Source organism: Spermophilus citellus, assembly GCF_964194105.1.
Source record: "Spermophilus citellus genome assembly, chromosome: 5".
In the NCBI taxonomy this organism is placed as follows: Eukaryota; Metazoa; Chordata; class Mammalia; order Rodentia; family Sciuridae; genus Spermophilus; species Spermophilus citellus.
In genome coordinates this window covers 173,820,810-173,838,953 of record NC_138186.1, presented here as the reverse complement: position 1 = coordinate 173,838,953, position 18,144 = coordinate 173,820,810, and the positions used below count along the sequence as shown (strand labels likewise).

Genomic DNA, 18,144 nt, shown 5'->3' with positions numbered 1-18,144 from the left:
CAGGGTGGCACCGTGCAGGCAGCCAGAGCTGAGGAGGGGCAGCTGGCAGAACCTGGCGCCCGCTCTGCCCACGTCAGCCCGAGGCAGCTCCCGCCTCCGCTAAGCCTCACACCTGCAGCCGCCAGGCACCCGGAAGAAAAGGGTCCCTTCAGAAGCCAGGAGGGGCCAAGGGGGCGCGGGGACAGTGCCGTGCCCCCCACCTCCCGAGCTCACCTGCAGACAAGGGTAGGCCCTGCACAGGGGCTTAGACTGCTGGCTCCATGGTGACCTGGTCCCAGGGGAGAGAGAAGGGAACACAAGGGAAGGCTGAGAATGGAGGCCAGGTAGCGCTAGCCTCCCTCTTGTGCCCCTCCACAGCCTCGTGCTCTGTGACCAGGCCCTCAGCACTTCCAGAGGCACCAGGGCACACACCCAGGTCTGGGGGCGACCGCCCTCGGGAAGGGGAGCGGCTTCCCTGGGCCGCTGAGACCCGCGGCCGCAGCTCTGGGACTCAGGCGGGTGCTGCAGGCCCAGCTGGAGCTGCGGCCTGGGACCACGGTGAGTGGCGGGTCCATGTGCTTTTTGACATGGATTCCTTACTAAACAGAAACGCGGGTCTCACTCCAGGCAGGGTAGTGACCAGCCTTGGTAGCTGGACATTTTAAAAGCCAGTTTTTAATGGAAAATCTCGAGCTTTTCCTATAAAATGGGTGAAACCTTGAATCCATGAAGATCTGTTCACAGCCAAACAAGTAGGTGAGCAGCGGATAGAGACGTCCTGGCAAAGCTGGGTTGGAGGAGCAGCGGGCCAGGGCCGGCCGTGGGCCTGGTGCTGCTGCCATGGGCAGGCCTCACCAGCACTAGAGCCTCAAGGTCAGAGCCCCGCCGTGCCAGGTGCCCCGGAAGAGTGGCCAGCCCAAGACCCCGAGCCCAGCAAGCACACTCCTCCCGGCCAGGCTGGGTCTCCACCGCTCTCTCAGGAGACTGTCCAACAGGGTGAGTGGTGGGAGTGTCCACTCAGGGAGTTTGTCAAGGCCCCGGGGACGCCAGGCCGTGGACTCTCCAGAAGGACGGCTGGGCTCCTGGTTGTGGATAGGAGAGTGGAGGGGTACAGCTGTCCTGGTGATGGGCCTCTGCTAGAATTAACAGTAGCGTCCATTTCTCAGCAGGGTGCACCTGTGGGACTCCAGGGGCCAGAGCACTCCAGGGGGTGACTTGGCCCTGTGACACTGGGCACAGGTCTGTGACAGCCGCCCAAGCTGCCTGCTGACCATATCTGGGCGGAGATGAGACCCGGCCATTTCAGGGGACTGTGTTGGAAGGGCAAGTCCGCCCCTCAGGGGCCCTCACCGGCCGGCAGCGGAGCCCGCCCTGCCTGGCCCACCATCTCAGCACAAACCCAGCTGGGGCTTCCCTTTCCCCCATCAGCCAGGGTCCACCGAGGCACAGGGGGACAGGGTGTGAGAGTTCCATGCAGTGGCCTCAGAGCCTCGGGACAGATGGGATCCAGATGGATCCTGATGGCTCCATTTTAGAAACAGACTTTCAACACAGGGGCTTGAAATTCCATTTCATTTAGTGGGTGTGAAGGACCTCAGCTGGTTTTCTTTTAGGAAAGATTCATTGCGTAGCAGAAAGAAAACCGGCACATGAATCACCTGGACCTGGGGACCCGGAGGAGGGTGGCCTTGATTAACCATCCGCTGGGCAACTCCGCCTCATATTCAATTCCGCTCTGGGTGCGTCAAAAGGAAGGAAGGAAGCTCAATAGAGAGGCACTTCTCACGCTCCAAACAGATGTTCCGTGTTGCTCAGTCCGGAAACCCCAACCAGAACTCTTAAGTGGCCTCAGCTCACACTGAGGTGGTGTGGAAATTCAGATCCTGTCGCATTTCAAACCAGAGTTTTAAATGGAAAGAGAACGTCAGGCCCAGAATGTTCCAAGTGTGAACAAACCTGTACGGACATGTTCAGTATCGTCGTCACTGACCACGTCTCAGAGGCTGGGCGTGGCGTTTATCTTCATCAAGTCACTTCCTCGCAGCAGCTGGGGGTGCTGAGCCAGGAACGTCCGCGGCAGCCTTCGGGTCTCAGCAGTTAGACCCAGGCCAAAGCTGCAGAAAGAGACCCCCGGGGTCCCGGAAGTGCTGAGCCCAGGCCACCAGACCCGCTGCAGGGAGCCTCCTGGGCGCCCCAGGGTGTGGGGGTATTGCTGGGCGCACACCTGCCATCCACAGTGAGCAGAGCAGAGCCTCCCGGCCTTCCACGTCCGGGCTCCCTCGGGAATCAGAAGGCAAGAGACAGGGGGCACTGGGAACCCAGGAGGAGCCCAGGGTCCAGGAACAGATCTCACTCCCCCCCAACTCGCGGGCCCCAAGTCACTGCGTGATGATTTCTGTTACAGGAATTTCCTGAGTGAAAATTTTCCACATCTTTTAAGATTCTTGGAAGACGGATGCTGATATTCGTTACATGGAATGAATCCATTTATCAACCGAGGTGTCAGAGGATGGATAAAGACTCCTTAAGCATGTTAGAAATGTAAGCACATAAATACTGTGAGAAAAATCGAAAAAATACACAGAAAAATTGAAGTAGGTAATTCCCAAAACCAAGAGCTTCAAAAACAGAATCCGTGCATATGAAGCTCCCGTACAAATCTGAACACATGCACAGCTCACAGAGAAGTGAAAAGGAGAAGGTTTTACACAGAGAACCAGCCAACATCTATGATCTACTTGAGTTAAAGAAAATAATTGGATACGGTAGCCACGCCTGTAATCCCAGCAGCTGGGGAGGCTGAGGTGGGAGAATTGCAAGTTTGAGGCCAGCAGCCTCAGCAACTTAGCAAGGCACTAGGCAGCTTCGCAAGATGTTGTCTCAAAATAACTAACTCTGGGTTCCATTCCCAGTAGCAGAGAGAGAGAGGTTTCTCTCTCTCTCTCTCTCTCTTTCCACCATCATTGCTTTACTTCTCTTCCTGCCCATCACCCGAGTGACCTCCTCAGCCGGGATCGCCCCCCTTTGCTGTTTGGTGTGTGTCCTCCCGTCTTACTGAGGCTGGGTAAAGCTCGCTCCCTCCCTCCCTCCCTCCCTTCCTTCCTTCCTTCCTTCCTTCCTTCCTTCCTTCCTTCTTTCTTTCTTTCTTTCTTTCTTTCTTTCTTTCTTTCTTTCTTTCTTTCTTTCTTTCTTTCTTTCTTTCTTTCTTTCCTGTGTACATTTTTGCACTATTAAAGATTCACTGAACACTGTGCTTGATTATTGCTTTGAACATTTGAAAACAAAAGCTAACTAGACACCATTGCTGCCCTCAAGAAAGTCCCAGTCTATAAAAGGAGGCGGACATTGAAATAAAAGGTGACTTAGCGCAGGCGGTGGAGGTGGGAATTGGAGTCGAGGCCCAGCGGCTCCTGAGGGGGCTGGAGAGCGTCTGGATGGAGCAGGAGGAGCACCCAGGAGTGTTAGGCGCAGGATTCAGCCTGCCGCAGGTGTGGCACATGGCTCGGGACCTAGGGGTGCCCGGTGGGGCAGGCTCAAGGGACCTGGCTCCAGGGACATTACTATAATGCCACCCTGTGCTTGGGGGGCAGCCTGCGGGACTTCTGGCAGGTAGATCCGTGGGGTTTGCGTTGTGAGGAGGTCATCTGGGCTCAAGGCCCACACCCCAGAGCTTCGCCCTCTATACGACCTTGCTACACTCAGTGCCAGTGCTTGCTCTGGGTATTGCTGAGGTCCTCGTCAAACGACACTGGCACGTGAGTGACTTCGGGTAAAACAGACCACCCTCCCCAAGTGAGGCTGGACCTCATGCAAGCCGTCCAGGATTGAGAGCAGACCCCGACTCCCAGGGAGAGGGGAATTCTGCCGCCACCCCACCCTGGCTTCTCCGTCTGCTGGGCCGGGATGTCCATCCACCCACCGCCCTGCAGAATTCAGACCTTTCAATGTCCAGGTCACCACGATCACATCAGCTGGTTTCTGAAAATGAGGCTTCCTCTTCCTCCCTCCCCGTGTGCAGGGACGGAGAGGTCTGCATGAGACTCTGCTTCTCTGGAGGGTCCTGCTGCACCCATGCCCAGTGCCAACTACTTGAGAGCCCGTCCGGTGTCCAGGCTGGGGGAAGCGCCTCTACGTGACCAGGGCTTCTGTGATCCTGCCGGTCCTGTGCTTGGGCAGGGGCAGCTATGACAGGGGGGTGGTGGGGGCCTCCCTGTGTGACCAGGTCCACTGTGTCCCTGTCCCCTGTGGGTCCTCTCTCCCTGGCACTCTGCCTCCGCCGACCCAGGACTTGGGAGGAGCAGACTCCCACCCTTCTCCCTCCCTCAGGTGAGGCACGCAGGGCAAGTCTGAACAGGAGAGACCAGATCCGCACTGGTCACAGCCTGTGGGAGCCTCTGCCTGGCCGCCTCTGCCTGGCCGCCTCAGCCGCAGCAGGCCCTGCTCCAGACTGAGTGGCCAAGGGGTCCACAGCTGGATGGCCCCTTCTGAGCAGCAGCCCATCAGGGCCTGACCATGTCCAATCTGCCTCTGGGATCCAGGGGCAGAAGCCCAGGCCTGCGCAGGACTCTGCACTCCTTGGGGAGAGCGATCCTGGTGCCCACTGTCCCCTTGACTCTCGCTTCGGAAGTTAAGTAAAACTTTTTTGTTCCTCGGTGGTCTCTGGAGAGGGGACTCAAACAAAGAGTGATGGGAGTTAGACACTGAGTGGTGCCAGAAACCGGGGGCCCTCTGCTCTGGGCTCAGCGATGCCCAGAGGGCAGGGCTCCACGCACCCAGCACACAACTAGAGACCGTGGGGTCTCCCTGGGGCCCGTTTCTGATCTCTGCAGAAGGCAGGATTTTATTCATCCTCTCTGACTCCAAGGCTTTCTTTCCAGTATCCTGGGACTCACGTGCCGTACCCTCGTCAGTGCTGTCCCGTGTCACACTGGGCTGTCACCCCAAGAGCCTTGACTTCCTTCAGCACTGGGTGTCCTCCGGAAGCCCGCTGGGTGCCAGCACCTGGGGTAAGCAACCTGAGGAGAGAGCGCCCGGGTGCAAGCGCATCACCTGGCCTCATTTCCGGGCTCTGCCTGTAACCGTGACCCAGGGCTCTGGGTTCTCCATGCCTGGTTTCCCCATGGGAAAGAGAAGAACGTGCAGCAGCCCAAGGGTGTTCAGAGGAGGACACCCCTTGGCACATGGCACTGTCACTGTCTGTCACACATCATGTTCTTTCTAGAAGCTTCCTCTGGGTGGAGGGAGGTCCTTCTGCATCACATCTTCCAGCTTAAATTGCTTTTAGGACACAGCATTAATTAAAATTATATTAGAGGTAACACGCGAGGAAGTATTTATCAGGCTCAGAATATTTTAGGAATGTCTTCTGCTAACCATTAAATGAGCAAACTGCCCTAAACCCACAAAAGCCTCACAGACTAGAAAACGAGGAACGTTCCCCAAGTCGTTGAATCAATACTGAGATCTTAGCACAAACAGATTGTATCATAGGAAGGAAAGTGAGGTGGAAGGTACAAGCAGGAGACGGAGTCTTACATTTAAAAAGTGGGCTGCCATTTTTGATGGATGCTATGAATACCTATTCCAAGATGTAGATCAGACAAATGCCTAAAGAAATACCACAAAACTTAAAGTTTTTTGTTTGTTTGTTTAATGGCACAACCATGGCCTTCATTTTCATATTTTTATCTCTGAACGTCTTAAATGCTCTGCAACTCAGCTTCGTAGTTTGTCTTCTGACACGATAGTTGGGTCACTGTTGTGAGTGGATATTGGGTGCTCCCCACGGGCTGGTGGGTGATGCTGCAGGAAGTTCAGGGGTGACAGGATGAGGTCGTGAGAGCTGTGACCTCTGGTGGATGAGCGGTTTGGAAGGGGTGCTGCCCCGGCGGGGCTGGGGCTGGGGAGGAGGGTCACGAGGGCGTGCTTCGGGTTTAGATTTTGTCCCGAGTCCTCTTCTGCTTCCAGGCTGCGGTCCTGCACCACGCCCTTCTGCCATGACATCGTTCTGCCTCCACTCAGGCGAGAGCTGGGGGCCAGCCTGCCGTGGACTGAGCCTCTGAAGCTGTGACAAAACAGACTTTTCCTCCTCTCCGTTGTCCTTGTCCCTTATTTTGGTCACAGAAACTTTCTGGTCCCAGTAACTTTTTTGAAAATCACCTACGATTTGTGACGTAGACCCCTCTGTCTTCTGGGGGACGTGGAGGACAGGCCTCCTCCTGGCTTGGCTCGAGGAGGTCCTGGGGCTCCTGCTCTGCATGGGCTCCTCACTCCTGCCCCAGGAAGCCTGCTGGGGGCACCTGGGCCTCGGTCCCACGCGGAGAGCCGCTCACTCGGCCTCACCTGATGGAGCAGGGTGGGCGCGGGTCCCTGAGGGCCAGGGCAGCACGAGGACAGCCCTAGGGAAGGACCGGCCTCTGGGGGCACAGGAAGCGCAGCGGGGCTCTTGCCAGGGGCTCATGTTGGCACCCAGCTGGGCAGAAGTCTCCCTGCTCCTTACCATCGCTCTCTGGAGCACCCGGTTAGACCAGGTGCAGTGTGAGGAGCAGATTCTGCAGCACTTTTCAGAGATCGAAAGGCCCTTTCCATAGGAGAGACCCCTTTTCCGTAGGAGAGACCCCCTTTCCGTAGGAGAGACCTTTTCCATAGGAGAGACCCCTTTTCCATAGGAGAGACCCCCTTTCCGTAGGAGAGACCTTTTCCATAGGAGAGACCCCCTTTCCATAGGAGAGACCCCTTTTCCGTAGGAGAGACCCCTTTCCATAGGAGAAACCCCTTTCCATAGGAGAGACCCCCTTTCCGTAGGAGAGACCTTTTCCATAGGAGAGACCCCTTTTCCGAAGGAGAGACCCCCTTTCTGTAGGAGAGACCCCCTTTCCGTAGGAGAGGCCTTTTCCATAGGAGAGACCCCCTTTCTGTAGTAGAGACCCCTTTCCATAGGAGAGACCCCCTTTCCATAGGAGAGACCTTTTCCATAGGAGAGACCCCCTTTCCATAGTAGATCCTTTTCCGTAGGAGAGACCCCTTTTCTGTAGGAGAGACCTTTTCCATAGGAGAGACCCCCTTTCCGTAGGAGAGACCCCCTTTCCATAGGAGAGACCCCCTTTCCGTAGGAGAGACCCCTTTCCATAGGAGAGACCCCTTTCCATAGGAGAGACCCCTTTTCCATAGGAGAGACCCCCTTTCCGTAGGAGAGACCTTTTCCATAGGAGAGACCCCTTTTCCGTAGGAGAGACCCCCTTTCCGTAGGAGAGACCCCCTTTCCGTAGGAGAGGCCTTTTCCATAGGAGAGACCCCCTTTCTGTAGTAGAGACCCCTTTCCATAGGAGAGACCCCCTTTCCATAGGAGAGACCTTTTCCATAGGAGAGACCCCCTTTCCGTAGGAGAGACCCCCTTTCCGTAGGAGAGACCCCTTTCCGTAGGAGAGACCCCTTTTCCATAGGAGAGACCCCCTTTCCGTAGGAGAGACACCCTTTCCGTAGGAGAGACCTTTTCCATAGGAGAGACCCCTTTTCCGTAGGAGAGACCCCCTTTCCGTAGGAGAGACCCCCTTTCCGTAGGAGAGGCCTTTTCCATAGGAGAGACCCCCTTTCTGTAGTAGAGACCCCTTTCCATAGGAGAGACCCCCTTTCCATAGGAGAGACCTTTTCCATAGGAGAGACCCCCTTTCCGTAGGAGAGACCCCCTTTCCATAGGAGAGACCCCCTTTCCGTAGGAGAGACCCCCTTTCCGTAGGAGAGACCCCCTTTCCGAAGGAGAGACCCCCTTTCCATAGGAGAGACCCCCTTTCCATAGGAGAGATCCCTTCCATAGGAGAGACCCTTTTCTATAGCAGAGACCCCTTTTCTATAGGATAGAGACCCCTTTTCCATAGGAGAGACCCCCTTTCCGTAAGAGAGACACCTTTTCATAGGAGAGAAACCCCTTTCCATAGGAGAGACTCCTTTCCATAGTAGACCCTTTTCCGTAGGAGAGACCCCCTTTCCGTAGGAGAGACCCTTTCTGTAGGAGAGACCCCTTTCCATAGGAGAGACCCCCTTTCCATAGGAGAGACCCCCTTTCCATAGTAGACCCTTTTCCGTAGGAGAGACCCCCTTTCCGTAGGAGAGACCCTTTCTGTAGGAGAGACCCCTTTCCATAGGAGAGACCCCCTTTCCATAGGAGAGACCCCCTTTCCATAGTAGATCCTTTTCCGTAGGAGAGACCCCTTTTCTGTAGGAGAGACCCCCTTTCCATAGGAGAGACCCCTTTTCCGTAGGGAGACCCCCTTTCCATAGGAGAGACCCCTTTCCATAGGAGAGACCCCCTTTCCATAGAGAGACCCCCTTTCTGTAGGAGAGACCTTTTCCATAGGAGAGACCCCCTTTCTGTAGTAGAGACCCCTTTCCGTAGGAGAGACCCCCTTTCCATAGGAGAGACCCCTTTCCATAGGAGAGACCCCTTTCCATAGGAGAGACGCCCTTTCCATAGGAGAGACCCCCTTTCCATAGGAGAGACCCCCTTTCCATAGGAGAGACCCCCTTTCCGTAGGAGAGACCCCCTTTCCGTAGGAGAGACCTTTTCCATAGGAGAGACCCCCTTTCCGTAGGAGAGACCCCTTTTCCGAAGGAGAGACCCCCTTCCCGAAGGAGAGACCCCCTTTCCGAAGGAGAGACCCCTTTCCATAGGAGAGATCCCTTCCATAGGAGAAACCCTTTTCTATAGGAGAGACCCCTTTTCTATAGGATAGAGACCCCTTTTCCATAGGAGAGAGACCCCTTTTCCATAGGAGAGATCCCCTTTCCCTAAGAGAGACACCTTTTCATAGGAGAGACCCCCTTTCCATAGGAGAGACTCCTTTCCATAGTAGATCCTTTTCCGTAGGAGAGACCCCCTTTCCGTAGGAGAGACCCCCTTTCCCGTAGGAGAGACCCCTTTCCGTAGGAGAGACCCCCTTTCCGTAGGAGAGACACCTTTTCATAGGAGAGACCCCCTTTCCATAGGAGAGACTCCTTTCCATAGTAGATCCTTTTCCGTAGGAGAGACCCCCTTTCCGTAGGAGAGACCCCCTTTCCCGTAGGAGAGACCCCTTTCCGTAGGAGAGACCCCCTTTCCGTAGGAGAGACACCTTTTCATAGGAGAGACCCCCTTTCCATAGGAGAGACTCCTTTCCATAGTAGACCCTTTTCCGTAGGAGAGACCCCCTTTCCGTAGGAGAGACCCCCTTTCCGTAGGAGAGACTCTTTCCGTAGGAGAGACCCCTTTTCCGTAGGAGAGACCCCTTTCCGTAGGAGAGACCCCTTTCCGTAGGAGAGACCTCCTTTCCGTAGGAGAGACCCCCTTTCCGTAGGAGAGACACCTTTTCATAGGAGAGACCCCCTTTCCATAGGAGAGACTCCTTTCCATAGTAGACCCTTTTCCGTAGGAGAGACCCCCTTTCCGTAGGAGAGACCCCCTTTCCGTAGGAGAGACCCCTTTCCGTAGGAGAGACCCCTTTTCCGTAGGAGAGACCCCTTTCTGTAGGAGAGACCCCTTTTCCGTAGGAGAGACCCCTTTCCGTAGGAGAGACCCCCTTTCCGTAGGAGGGACTCTTTCCGTAGGAGAGACCCCTTTCCGTAGGAGAGACCCCTTTCCGTAGGAGAGACCTCCTTTCCGTAGGAGAGACCCCCTTTCCGTAGGAGAGACACCTTTTCATAGGAGAGACCCCCTTTCCATAGGAGAGACTCCTTTCCATAGTAGACCCTTTTCCGTAGGAGAGACCCCCTTTCCGTAGGAGAGACCCCCTTTCCGTAGGAGAGACCCCTTTCCGTAGGAGAGACCCCTTTTCCGTAGGAGAGACCCCTTTCCGTAGGAGAGACCCCTTTTCCGTAGGAGAGACCCCTTTCCGTAGGAGAGACCCCCTTTCCGTAGGAGGGACTCTTTCCGTAGGAGAGACCCCTTTCCGTAGGAGAGACCCCTTTCCGTAGGAGAGACCTCCTTTCCGTAGGAGAGACCCCCTTTCCGTAGGAGAGACACCTTTTCATAGGAGAGACCCCCTTTCCATAGGAGAGACTCCTTTCCATAGTAGACCCTTTTCCGTAGGAGAGACCCCCTTTCCGTAGGAGAGACCTCCTTTCCGTAGGAGAGACTCTTTCCGTAGGAGAGACCCCCTTTCCCGTAGGAGAGACCCCTTTCCGTAGGAGAGACCCCTTTCCGTAGGAGAGACCCCCTTTCCGTAGGAGAGACACCTTTTCATAGGAGAGACCCCCTTTCCATAGGAGAGACTCCTTTCCATAGTAGACCCTTTTCCGTAGGAGAGACCCCCTTTCCGTAGGAGAGATCCCCTTTCCGTAGGAGAGACTCTTTCCATAGGAGAGACCCCTTTTCCGTAGGAGAGACCCCTTTCCGTAGGAGAGACTCTTTCCGTAGGAGAGACCCCTTTCCGTAGGAGAGACCCCTTTCCGTAGGAGAGACCTCCTTTCCGTAGGAGAGACCCCCTTTCCGTAGGAGAGACACCTTTTCATAGGAGAGACCCCCTTTCCATAGGAGAGACTCCTTTCCATAGTAGATCCTTTTCCGTAGGAGAGACCCCCTTTCCCGTAGGAGAGACCCCTTTCCGTAGGAGAGACCCCCTTTCCGTAGGAGAGACACCTTTTCATAGGAGAGACCCCCTTTCCATAGGAGAGACTCCTTTCCATAGTAGACCCTTTTCCGTAGGAGAGACCCCCTTTCCGTAGGAGAGACCCCCTTTCCGTAGGAGAGACTCTTTCCGTAGGAGAGACCCCCTTTCCGTAGGAGAGACACCTTTTCATAGGAGAGACCCCCTTTCCATAGGAGAGACTCCTTTCCATAGTAGACCCTTTTCCGTAGGAGAGACCCCCTTTCCGTAGGAGAGACCCCCTTTCCGTAGGAGAGACTCTTTCCGTAGGAGAGACCCCCTTTCCGTAGGAGAGACACCTTTTCCGTAGGAGAGACCCCCTTTCCATAGGAGAGACTCCTTTCCATAGTAGATCCTTTTCCGTAGGAGAGACCCCCTTTCCCGTAGGAGAGACCCCTTTCTGTAGGTGGCAAGCGAAGCTGGCGCTCACAGCTCACCTCCCAAGGTGGCAGTCGCTCCTCACCCTGAGGGTTGGGCTGCAGCCACAGGCTGGGCTACTTGCCTGGCCCTGGTCCAGGATGGGGCTCGCGAGCTGCCGAGGTCCAGAGCCCAGATTGGAACGCACCCTAACAGTCTAGCTGCCAGCCCTCCTTGCTCATGTGGAGGGGAGTGTGACCAAGCAATTGGTGGGAGTAGACTTGCACAGCCCTTGGGCCTTCTCCCCCTGAAGCAGCCAGAGCAGAGGGTCCTCTACAGACAGCTTAGCAGGCCGCCCCTCAGCCTTGGGCTTGAGCAGGTGGAGAAGCCTTGGCCTAGCAGCTCTGTGGGGTGCAGAGGGTCCTGTTCCCGCAGGCTCGGGCGCTCACCTGCACAGGGTGAGCTCTGACGCCCCAAATCAACCTGCACACTGAGAATCCTCCCTGGGTCTCACTCTAGTGTCCAGGGGACAGGAAAGCATTCCGTCATAGTGGATCAGGACCTTGGGAGCCTGTAAAGCAGCAGGGGGCGGCAGCCTGGAGCCTCCTCCAAGCAGCCACCTCAGGTTACCAGTGCACCTGTCCCTCAGGAGTAGGCTCAGGCAGGCGATGGAGACGGGTACAAAAGGTGCGCATGTGCATGGCTGCATGGTGACCTAGTAAGGTCTGGGAACACAGACCTTCGATTCACCCAAACATTAAATCTCTGCTCTGTGCATTTTACAATGTTTTGAATCCTTTTTAAATTCCTTTTTGTAGACTCCCTTTTAACATCTGCTTGCCCTGGCTTACCCCACACGGAGTACGGCTTCTCTGGGATAAGCCATCTCATTATCCAGACACTAGATGAAAACGCTTCTTGTACTTCCACACACGCCTTCCGGGTAATGGGAGCACGAGCTGGAGTTCCACCAAGACCACCCTGGCAGGGCGCGGCCGGCTTCCCCAGCTCACGCACACGCCCAGCACTAACGAGGTTCTTGATGGGGCGCACTCATCCTGAAGTGCATGTTTCGGCCAAGATGCAGACAAAGTGTGCTGGGTTGCCTTGCTGCCAAAGGGGACTCCAGGGTCTCTAGGCAGCAATCGCTCAGCCTCCCAGGTGAGCCTGGGCTCCTGGGACAAGCCCAGGTGGGTCAGGAGCCCCTCCTCTGAGCTCAGGCGAACTGGTGGAGGGGCCTTGGAGCCAGCCGAGCCTTGCGCCCCGTCTCCACAGCCATAGAGCTGGGGGACCCTCAGCAAGTTACACCCCAAATCTGTTGCTAAGTGTCGCTCATCAAATCAGACATCTCTCTAATTTATCGTAAGGATTAAATGAGCCAATATTTATAGAGCTTTCATAACAGGACCTGACACATGGAAAGGGTTATGTAAATGTTTGTTGAATAACCTCCTGGCACTGTGCAGGATTCCTTAAGCTGAGACGCACCCCAGGGAGCTGATTCCCAGAACAACTGGCACGGGCTGCACAGCGACCTTCGTGGCTTTCGAGGTCAGTCCCCCTAGGCACAGCGGCGGAGTAGTCATCGCACACAGGGTCCCAAGAGCCCAGGGTCACACGCACGCAGGGTCCGGCAGTGTTCTGTCCATGCACACACGGGGCTTCAACGTCTGGGGTACTCTGCAGGCCCCTCCCCTCTGCAGGCCCAGCACCAGCTCACGGCGTGGGTGCCTGTGTGCCCTGCAGGTACTCGTGGGGAGTACACTTTTCCTTGTGAATTTTTGTATATTTCCCTAAATTAAAAAAGTGTTCAAAAAGTGACAGTGAGCATTTATTAGAATCACAGCTGAATTAAAAAATAACCTAGACATTCTTGCGAGCTGGGAGCAAGGGGACCCCAAGCAGGAGCCCAGGCTTGATCTGTCACCTGCTGAGCTCCAGATCTCAACTCAGAGTAGGTTGAGGACAGGGACCACCGTGAGGGGCCGGTGCTGGGTGGCCTTGGTGCAGCCACTGGGGAAGACCTCAGGCAGGTAAGTCCTAGCCAGAGCTCACAGGTCCTTGGTCCTGGGGTTTCACCTGGCTGCGGGTCGGTCATGGGTGTCAGGGTGTCATGACCACATCAGTGGTCACTGTACTGTGGGTGTGCGTGTCCCTTGTCTTCTCCTTAAGAGGCGCCTGCGCTGTGCCCAACCATAAGTTGTGGCTCAGAGGACAGCAGCCACTTCTGCTCTGGTCTGTACCTGGGCCCTGCTCCGGCCCTCAGGCCCCTGGCCATCCTGCCCATTGTGAGAGGGACTTCCAGGGGACAGAAGGCAGGGGGCTTGGCAGTCCGTGGGAGTGGGATGAGGCTGAGCCTCCCGTTCAGGAAGTGACTAACACTTGAGGCATTAAATAAGGAACCCTTATGGTTGAAGTAGATTACTTGCATGAAGATGCTAAAACTGTACTTCAATACATTCTTTTTAAAATTTATTTAGAAGTGGTTTGGGTTAAATTTCTCGTGCGTGAGCACATGCAGTGTGGAGCTGGGACGCGCGGTCTGGGAAGAGCTGCTTCTGTGATGGGTGCTGGGACACAGGGTGACGGGCTCTCTGCCTCCTGCTCACTGCATGCCCTCAGCCGCACAGGCTGACTCAGGCACAGCAGGGGCAGGTGGAGGGCGCTGCCTGGGTGGGGTTGCCCGTCCCCGTGCAGCCTCCTGCCCGGCCGTTCAGGTCACCCCCTCTGCGATGCACTGAACCCGTCTCTGTGGTCTAAGTCCCTCCGGCTTCCTTGGCAGTCACGGATTGAAGAAATGAACAAATTGGTCTGAACTATTTTATTTTTGAACTTTCAAAGAGAACTAAAATCGAGCTAGATTTGGAAAGCAATCAACAAACAGAAAAATAAATAGCCGCCTGCTCCCCTTTTTAAAAAACATCAGCACTTTTTAGTCCCATGTGTTTGGTTTAAACGTAGGTTGGAAAAAAGCCGTCCACATGGCCAACAGTCCTGCCGTTTCCGCGGGACGATGCTGCTAGTGAGAACGCTGAGTGCAGGTTGCTGGGTGGCCCAGAGTGGCCTCGGGAGGGTCTGCCATCTCCTGTCTCCTGAGGGCATCATTTGGGGGTGAGGACTTTAGTTCTTGAACGGGAGGCTCAGCCTCATCCCACTCCCACCGACTGCCAAGCCCCCTGCCTCCTGCCCCCTGGAAGTCCCTCTCACGCTGGGCAGGATGGCCAGGGGCCTGAGGGCCGGAGCAGGGCCCAGGTACAGACCAGAGCAGAAGTGGCTGCTGTCCTCTGAGCCACAACTTAAGGTTGGGCACAGCGCAGGCGCCTCTAAGGAGAAGACAAGGGACACGCACGCCCACAGTACAGTGACCACTGATGTGGTCATGACACCCTGACACCCATGACCGACCCGCAGCCAGTGGAACCCTGGTAGGAGTAGAAGACCCACGTGAGTGGCAGCTCCAGCACCCTCACCTTGGCGTTTACACGAACCTGGGAGGTGAGGCCGCTCCCTGGTCCGCCTGGTGGACAGTGGACGGGGCCTCTTTGGGGAGCTTCTCTGTGCTGCTGGCGTCCATCTCTCCAGCGGTTCTTCCCACGTCATGGGACTGGTGGGCTTCCACGTGAACCTGTCGCACACGCTGTCCCACGTTCAGGCCACCGAGAGCCCTGCTGTCTGTCACTGCCCGAGCTGCTCTCCAGGTCGAGTGATTGCTGAGACAGCGCAGGAGAGCCGCGTCCACACAGGGACGCCTGGGGCGTCCGGGGGCCTGACCCGACCACCCGTGCCTTCCAGCAGCCTGGGAATCTCCTCGACTGGCCTGCAGCTGATTGCTGCGGAACGCAGATGCCGGGCAGGGAGAGAAGGTGGCTTCCCTGGGACAGGGCTGTCACACCCAGGGCTGCTCCTGGCAGACCCAGGCTGCCTGGAGGCGGACAGCTTGGCCAGGCAAGGCTCAGGGCTCCAGCACGTTCAGCTGGAGGGAGACAGGACCTTGTCTCGGCCCGTTGTTCTAACACTTCCTGGGGTGAGTCATACTGCCCAGTCCCCTGTACTGACCTGTGTGCGAATCCTCCTGGGTGCCTGGGTCCCCTCTCGACTCCCCAGTGCCATGCTGTGGCTGTCATCACGTGACAGCAGCTCAGAAGCCAGGTCCTCATGCCCACACGCACACATGGGCCCACACGCACACACGGGCTCACACACACAGGCTCACACACACAGGCTCACACACACAGGCTCACATGCACACACACAGGCCCACACGCACACACGGGCCCACACGCACACACGGGCTCACACACACAGGCTCACACACACACACAGGCTCACACACACACATGGGCCCACACGCACACATGGGCTCACACGCACACAGGCTCACACACACACAGGCTCACACACACAGGCTCACACACACACACGGGCTCACACACACACACGGGCCCACACGCACACATGGGCTCACACGCACACACAGGCTCACACACACAGGCTCACACACACAGGCTCACATGCACACACAGGCTCACGCACACACACAGGCCCACACGCACACACGGGCCCACACACACAGGCTCACACACACACACGGGCTCACACACACACACACGGGCCCACACGCACACATGGGCTCACACGCACACAGGCTCACACACACACACGGGCTCACACACACACACATGGGCTCACACACACACACACAGTCCCACATGCACACACGGGCTCACACACACACAGGCTCACACGCACACAGGCTCACACACACAGGCTCACACATGCACACAGGCTCATATGCACACACATGGGCTCACACACACACACAGTCCCACACGCACACATGGGCTCACACGCACACAGGCTCACACACACAGGCTCACACACACACACGGGCTCACACACACACACATGGGCTCACACACACACACAGTCCCACACGCACACACGGGCTCACACACACACAGGCTCACACGCACACAGGCTCACACACACAGGCTCACACATGCACACAGGCTCATATGCACACACATGGGCTCACACACACACACAGTCCCACACGCACACATGGGCTCACACGCACACAGGCTCACACACACAGGCTCACACACACACACGGGCTCACACACACACACATGGGCTCACACACACACACAGTCCCACACGCACACACGGGCTCACACACACACAGGCTCACACACACAGGCTCACACGCACACATGCTCACACACACAGGCTCACATGCACACACATGGGCTCACACACACACACAGGCCCCCCCACACACAGGCTAACATGCACAAATGCTCACACACACATAGACTCACACACATAGGCTCACACACAAAGGCTCACACACAAAGGCTCACACACAGTCTCACAAGCACGCACATGGGCTCACACACACACAGGCTCACACACAGGATCACACACACAAACACACACACAGAGGCTCACACACACAGAGGCTCACACACACACACAGAGGCTCACACACACACGGGCTCACACATACATGGGCTCACATACACACACAGGCTCACACACTCAGTCTCACACACACACAGTCTCACACACACAAAGGCTCACAGACACACAGTCTCACATGCATACACAAGCTCACACAAAGGCTCACACACACAGGCTCACATGCACACACATGGGCTCACACACACACATGGGCTCACACACACACAGGCTCACACACAGGATCACACACACAAACACACACACAGAGGCTCACACACACAGGCTCACACACAAAGGCTCACACACACACAGGCTCACATGCACACACACAGGCTCATGCACACACAGGCTCTCACACACACATGTTCACACACATAGACTCACACACACAGGCTCACACACACACAGGCTCACACATACATGGGCTCACATACACACACAGGCTCACACACTCAGTCTCACACACACACAGTCTCACACACACAAAGGCTCACAGACACACAGTCTCACATGCACACACAAGCTCACACAAAGGCTCACACACACAGGCTCACATGCACACACATGGGCTCACACACACACATGGGCTCACACACACACAGGCTCACACACAGGATCACACACACAAACACACACACAGAGGCTCACACACACAGGCTCACACACAAAGGCTCACACACACACAGGCTCACATGCACACACACAGGCTCATGCACACACAGGCTCTCACACACACATGTTCACACACATAGACTCACACACACAGGCTCACACACACAGGCTCACACACACAGACTCACACACACAGGCTCACATGCACAAAGGGCAAGTACATTTTCAGAGAATAGAAGTTTCATTCAGTTCTTTTTAGATCCCAAATATTGTTAAGAACTTATATAAAGGGTTTATTGTTGTGCTTTATTAGCTTCCATGCAACCCACATGCTTCTCTGACAGGGTCATGAAGGGGCACGCCCCAGGAACAGACTGACCAGAGGCCACCTCTAATTGTGGAGAACTGAAGATAAAAGGTGGGCTTCGAGTGCCCTCTAGTGGCCGTCCCTGGGCATTGCGCCACAGCAGAAAGGGATGTGTTTCCCAGACTGAAGGTAAACCCCCGGGGTTTTTTGTATATGATTGAAATTAATTAGATTGAACTGTCAGTCTTTAAATCATGAACATGATTTTTTTTGGCAAGCGCCAAGAATTGTTTCCACGTGACCACTGAGGACGGATGAGCCTCAGGGGACCCTCTGCTCTGTGCCATCCACGGTGGCAAAGTTTGGCCTCCAGTCCTGACTCCGTTTCGTAGGATAGTTTAATCTGTTCCATGCACATCTGAGCTCAGCATCTAGTGAGAGGAAACACAGGCCACTGTGGGACTTACGAGACTCTCGGGGACCCTGTGCACCCAGGCGATGGCACTCACAAGGGCAGTAAGACAGGGGAGGAGCCAAGGAAGGGTTAGGGCAGACTTCAAGACAATGGGGACATGGAGGCGCAGAAGGCGAAGGCAAAGGGAACAGGAGAAAGCCTTCAGACACTCTGCCTTGAAAGCACCTGTGTGACGTGCCCTCGGAGCCTCAAAGTTCCCGGCCGGTCAGCGACGGGTTAGAGACCGGATAGGAGGCAAGGGAGTGGGCTGAGGACCACGCACCACCCGCGTGGCTGGGCAGGCAGTGGTGAGCCCTGGACAGACACATCCCTCTGCCAGGCTTAAAAGGGCTCCA

General features: G+C 55.9%; 1 long non-coding RNA gene across 2 annotated transcripts; it reads left to right on the top strand.

Moving 5' to 3' along the window:
* Positions 1-531: 531 nt before the first annotated feature.
* Positions 532-11,548, top strand: LOC308649147. Of its 2 annotated transcripts, none has more exons than XR_014022015.1 (3): positions 532-2,520; positions 3,998-4,985; positions 11,472-11,548. It is a non-coding gene; the product is annotated as an uncharacterized lncRNA (long non-coding RNA). The 2 variants fall into 2 exon arrangements; XR_014022016.1 differs by lacking the exon at positions 11,472-11,548 and adding an exon at positions 5,947-6,586.
* The last annotated feature ends 6,596 nt before the right edge of the window (positions 11,549-18,144 follow it).